This window comes from Hibiscus syriacus, unplaced genomic scaffold (genome assembly GCF_006381635.1).
Source record: "Hibiscus syriacus cultivar Baekdansim isolate YM2019G1 unplaced genomic scaffold, ASM638163v2 tig00111810_pilon, whole genome shotgun sequence".
Classification (NCBI taxonomy): Eukaryota; Viridiplantae; Streptophyta; class Magnoliopsida; order Malvales; family Malvaceae; genus Hibiscus; species Hibiscus syriacus.
In genome coordinates this window covers 1910990-1917763 of record NW_024063186.1, presented here as the reverse complement: position 1 = coordinate 1917763, position 6774 = coordinate 1910990, and the positions used below count along the sequence as shown (strand labels likewise).

The 6774-nt window shown below is 37.2% G+C and overlaps 1 pseudogene; it reads right to left on the bottom strand.

Annotated features, from left to right (window-relative positions):
- Positions 1 to 72: 72 nt before the first annotated feature.
- Positions 73 to 2384, bottom strand: LOC120171016 (annotated as a pseudogene).
- Positions 2385 to 6774: the final 4390 nt, after the last annotated feature.

The window sequence follows — 6774 nt, the reverse complement described above, 5'->3', positions numbered from 1 at the left end:
TCCTTCCACAATGGGGCGAGCTTTGCACAAAGCCTTCAAGGGATTAGCTTTAGGCATGGTGCCTCGATGCAATCAATAAAAAGTTCCTTCCACAATGGGGCGAGCTTTGCACAAAGCCTTCAAGGGATTAGCTTTAGGCATGGTGCCTCCTGTTCGTTCAACCATGTCAATTGCGTTGCCATCAATCCTTTCCCACTCAAAAGCATTGAATCAATGATACTAAGGTTAAGCCCACCACTCGTTGATCTTGCCCTGCTCCTGGACTAGCCCTTCTTCCTAACCCAAATGGCATTAGCTTGTGACACCCTAAATCAGCATCATCATTCTCAAATCTCTCTGGCTTGAAACTTGTTGGATCATCCCATAATTTTTGGTCCCTATGAATGGACCATGCATTCACAACACGATCGTGCCACGAGGAACATTGTATCCACCAATGCTGCAATCACTAGATGGCATGTGTGGAATCAGAAGAGGGGCTGCAGGGTATAATCTAAGAGTCTCAAGTACAATATTTTGAAGATATTTTAGCTTTGGAACATCTGATTCATCGATCAGGTTTTCTTCCCCTATTTCACTGTCTATTTCAGCATTAGCCCTCCTCAATACATGCGGGTGGTTTAGCAAATCAGACATTGCCCATTCTATGGTCACTGCTGATGTATCAGTTCCTGCAAGTATTAGCACCTGCATAATAACCATACACGTTATTGACATCGTGATATACATAACCCTATTCATGTTAACATGGTTTTAGATTATGGAAAGGATGGAACTAGAAGAGAGAAGATTCCGACTAAACAACATAAGCCCTTTGATGATTTCATCAGTATAGTAATGAGGATCAGATTGTTGCAATTTAAGAAGGTGATCGATCGTACATATTGTTATTATTATTCAGCTTCTTACATCGGTGCTCATCTATCAACTCTTGCGCTAATACGTCTATTTTTTCCGCAAGCATCTTCACCTTCTTTTCATATCCTCCAAACCAATTAATCACAGGCAAGAAATCTGCAGTATTTGCCGATCCACCATAGCCAATCGCCTGTGCTATAAGCTCCGTAAACTCGCTCGCTTTATTGTCATCCATCACTTCCTCTCTGTAGTACCTCTTCCCTGCAACCATCCTCATTATGTTATTGAATGTCAAGTCGCGAAACGTGGAGTTGAGGTCCACTCTTACAAACCCTCGACGCGAGTCACGTGACAATGTCACCAACATACGCCTGACCTCATCTTCCCGAACGCTCGCAATGGCATTGAGACGCCTAGCCGAGAAGATTTCAATGGCGCCGATACGACGTAAGTTGCGCCAATCATCACCGTAGGATGAGATTGTAAATGTGGTGTATTCATAGTATCAAATTGTGGTTGTAGATTTTATTACGGTGTTGCGGTTGTGAATGTTGCGAACGTTATGTAACGTGTTGGAGCTATCGCGAGTGTGATCTATTTCTCAAAAATCACAATACGTCTAAAATATTATATTTATTTTATATTTTATTTTATTTTGAAAATAAAAATTTAAATAGATAAAAATTTATTAAAAACAAATATAAACTATATAAATGCTATCATACTGAATAATGGATAATAACAATAATAATGTTAATAAATAACATATAAACAATATCACTAAAATTATATTAAATGTTTTATATTGTAACATAAAAATATTCATTTTACATAACTTAAAAAAATACGTAACGACAAATATACAATTTACTATCAAAATTAATAATTTAATTAATTTAAATTTAAATAACTATTATGATATTATTAATGATATATATATATTTATAATCTAGTTTTAAGAATTAAATTAAAACAATTAATCTATGTAATTTTATATTTCAAATAATTTAAAGTTTGTTGCGATGTAATTTATAGTGTGTTGCGGTGTTACGTAATAGTTTTTGACCGTAACAATCGTGATGCGATTCTCTTATTACGTTGCGTCGATATTACATCACAATAATCTTAAAAAAACGTTATGATACGGGTGTTACACAACATTACGACAGTAATTTAGTACTATGGGTATAGTTGTAGCCGGTGTACTTCCCCATATCAACTTGAGACGATTAGCCAAAAGTACATCGTTCTTAGTGAAGCATTCCTCCGCCGCGGTGGAAGATGAAACCACCACCACAAGCCGATAGCCGAGGCGAAGGGAGAAGATTGGACCATATTTTTGAGAAAGAGAGTGGTAGAAACGGTGGACAGGAGGTCTGAGGCGGTGGAGGTGGCCGAGTATGGGGAGTGGAGGTGGCCGAGTATGGGTGTTTCTTGGATCGGAACAAGTTTAAACAAAGGAGAAGGAAGAAAAGGGAAAGAGATGAGTAAAGAATTGTTGTTTCTTCCATTTAAGATGAGTTTATCAATTTCGGCGATAATTGTTTTAAAAATAAAAGAGAATGAGCGTTATCCAGGAAATAATGCCGAGAATGTTTAAAAGGATGGATTTTTGGCTGTCACTTTTCTTTACATTATCTTGAAGAATTGTCTTATTCTGATAAAGGAGATAGGACTTCCAGTAGGTGACGGTTTTGCGTCTTCGTTAGCATAATGCCAAATTTTCACCCCGAAAGAGAGAGACAAGTAAGTGACATTTGTCGTACGTGCCCTTTCTTTCCTTCTTTTTTCTTGTAGCGTGCAAGAGAGTTACGGCTATGAGATTGCCTTAGAAAATGTGGGTTAACCTATGATATTATCGGATATATTAAAAGATATTTAATAAATTTGATTTAGTGTTATCAGAAATATTGATTAATAATAATGTAGTAGGTCTAAATTATGAATAAATATTAAAAAATTTAGCAACAGGTAAACTTAGTTTGTCGGTTTATGTCGATATTTTATAAAAATATATCGATCCACATCAATATAACAAGAAAAAATATGATAAAACCGGTCACGAAAAAACAAAACCAATAAAGCGCTACCGGATATATTGCACGGTCGATACTTTAATATAAGTATCGACACATACTGAATTTAAAGGAGAAACAGTTTTAACGCCTGTAAAGTGTCGATTCTTTATAAATATGTATCGATCCACAATGATATAACAGATAAAAATATGACAAAATCGGTCAGGAAAAGACAAAATCGGTAAAGAGATACCGGATATATTGAAAGTGTCGATACTTTAATATAATTATCGACACATTGTGAATTTAAAGGAGAAACAATTTTAGCGCCTATAAAGTATCGATTCTTTATAAATATGTATCGATCCACAACGATATAACAGATAAAAATATGATAAAACTGGTCTCAAAAAGATAAAATCGGTAAAGCGCTACCGGATATATTGAAAGTGTCGATAATTTAATATAAGTATCGACACTTTGTGAATTTAAAAGAGAAGCAGTTTTAGCGCTTATAAAGTGTCGATATTTTATAAAAATGTATCAATCCATAATGATATAACAGGTAAAAATATGATAAAATCGGTCTCTATGATGAGTGTTCAGAATCGTTAATCTTTGTTCATTATTTCTTCGATTTTGTGGAGTTATTACTACTGATTTGGTTGTGTTATGTCTATTTTCGTGCATGTCTTTACTTTCCAGAATTAGTGATAAAACGGGCGAATTCTGCATTTTTTTTATTATTTGGTCACGGCTGGAGACAAGGGCACGACTCTGGGCACGACGCGGTCTGACGTGACAGTTTCTAGAGGTCCAGTCAGCGGCAGTTTCTAGAAGACTTCATCTGCACGCCTTCTGGAAGATTGACGAGTAGAGTTGCATTAGGAGAATAGTTTAAGTTTAAATTTAAATTTAAAAACAATTATATTTTCTATTATTTTATTATTTTCTTTGCTTATCCTTTAGGCTTTGAGAGGCTATAAATACCCACTTGGGGTAAGGCTAAAATCATCATTCAGAATACATTCTTATTTTCTCTCTAGTTTTTATAAAAGTTTTCTCTTTTTCCTTTTCAAGTTCTTTTATTTTTCTTTATTTTCAAACTTATTTTTAATATGCTAAGCATTACTTTTGTCATGCTTAGCTAAACTTTTCATAAGCCGAGAGCTGTCGCGATGACTCAATTCTAACGGGAGAATTAAAACAGGTCCCTAATATATTCAGAAATCTCTCTCAATCTCTGTGCTTATTCTTTTTCAAAATCAAAACAGTTTTCAAAATCAAAGATTGACTTTGGTTAAGAGGTTGTTGCGATTAAACGTGTGGGAGGAAGATTCGGCTTATAGAAAGCAATTCGACTTTCCGGGAACACACTTGGCGAGATAGCTTCTCAAAGAGGGATTTGAGATCGGAATTTACGGTTATAGAAGCAACAATCCGAGTCGGTCACCACGAACTTAAACGGTAATTGGTCTACGATAATTGATGTCGTTAGAATCAATTATCGAAGCCAGAATCAAAGATTGCCTTGGTATTCGGTATACAAGATAGAGTCAAGGGGATAACCCTCGTAGACAAAGTAACCAACGTGAATCCCGAAGAGAAAATCTTATTCGATGATCTAAAGGAAATTGAATCAAAGCAAGGCTTGAAGCTATTTTTACCGTATTTATTCACAACCTTTATTCTTTTTTTTTTACTTTAATTACTTTTATTTATTTAATCGTTTTTATTACTACTTAAATCTCGTTATACCAAAACCCCCCCATTTTACTATCTTTCACGACTGACATAGACCAATCAAACATAAATTAAGAATTTTCCAAGTCCCTGTGGATTCGACCCTACTTCTCTACGCTACGAATTTTCCTTTATTTATTATTCGAGAAGAAGGAAATTATTTTGACATCGAAACGACAGTTGTCAAATTGGCGCCGTTGCCGAGGACTTCGCCAAAGTTACTAATTTTTGTTTGCTTTTGATTTATGACCAGGTCTAATCCGGGAGCATTAGTGGAGTACGACCCGGAGATTGAAGCTAAAGCTAGGAGACTCAACGCACAGACACTTCGGGAAAGAAGGAGACAACAAACGAATCCAGAAGAAGAATCAAATTCAGGTAATACAATTCCGATAGCCGAACCTACTATTCTAGAGTTAGCTGCGACACCCACTGAACAAGGACCTATGTGCATTGATTTTACCCAAGGGGAAACTCTATACCAGTTGAAACCCGGCCTTATTCATCTCCTCCCTACATTCCGTGGATTGCCAAACGAGGATCCACACAAACATCTCAAGGAATTTCACATGGTCTGCTCCAGCATGACACCACAGGGAGTAACCGAGGACCAAATCAAACTTAGAGCTTTCCTTTTTTCCTTAGCTGATTCGGCTAAGGAATGGTTATTTTATATTCCTCCTAATTCTATTACTACATGAGCTCAAACGACTCGTCTTTTTCTTGACAAGTTTTTCCCTGTGGCAAAAGTAAGTGAACTACGAAGAAGAATACTCGGAATCAAACAGCTTGATGGAGAGTCACTTTACGACTACTGGGAGCAGTTTAAGAAGTTATGTTCTAGTTGCCCGCAACATGGGTTAACTGAATAAACACTCCTTCAATACTTTTATGAAAGACTATCTCCCTTGGAAATGAAGATGATCGATGCAGCTAGTATGACTCCTACATAAGCTAGGGACTTAATATCCACGATGGCCGTAAATTCCCAACAATTTCGCACAAACAATGAACCTTCTCGAAGGGTTCATGAGATAAGTTCATATTCCTTAGAAAATAAAATTGACAAGTTAACTGAAGTCATAAACTCTCTTGTTACAGGAAAGACAAGATAAAACCGATTATGTGGAATATGTGCATTACCTGATCATCCAACAGACGGTTGTCCACTGATTCAAGACGATGCAGCAGCTCAAGTTAAAGCAGTCAGGAATTTCCCGGGATCTCCCCAAAGAGCTTATAATCCTTACGGAAATACATACAACCCAGGATGGAGGGATCATCGGAACTTCAGTTATGCCCAGAACCCGAGACCGAATCAAGGCTATCAAGAGAGACCTCCACCACCGCAATAACGGCAGAAGTCATCATTAGAATCGATTGTTGAGAGGTTAGCACTATCCCAGGAAAAATTCCAGACTCGAACTGAAGCCCACTTTCAAGAGATGGACAAACAGATAAGCCAATTGACTCAAGCCATAGGGAGATTAGAGTCACAAAGGAGGCTACCATCATAAACTGAACTGAATCCAATAGAGAATGTTAGCGCCATCACTCTCCGAAGCGGTACAATTGTTGAACAATCAGACCCAAAGGAGGTAAGTTCAAGATCCCGGAAGAAAGAAGAAGATTCAAACTCCTAGAGGGAAGAAGAATCTGATGATGCAGGATCCCAGAAATAGAATGATAAGAGCAAATAGACGACCCGACGCCATCCCCCTATGACGTGCCACCGCCTTTTCCATCGAGGTTAGTTAAAAAGGATAAAAAGACTGAGGAAAAGGAAATATTAGACTTACTTCGGAAGGTGGAAGTTAACATACCTCTCCTCGAGGTTATCCGGAAAGTTCCAAGGTATTGCTGATTTTTGAAGGATCTCTGTACGACTAAAAGGAAGCTTACCTGGGTCGAGAAAGTGGATTTAGGCACGAACGTCTCAGCAGTTTTCCAACGACTGCTTCCACCGAAGTATAAAGACCAAGGTATGTTTTCAATACCTTGTAAAATTGGTGAGGTTAAAATCAAGCGAGTTATGTGCGATCTATGTGTCTCTATCAATGTAATGCCTCTCTCCGTCTATAATTTAATTTCCACCAAGTCTTTGAAGGATACGAGAGTTACACTTTAGCTAGCTGACAAATCAATTATTTATCCT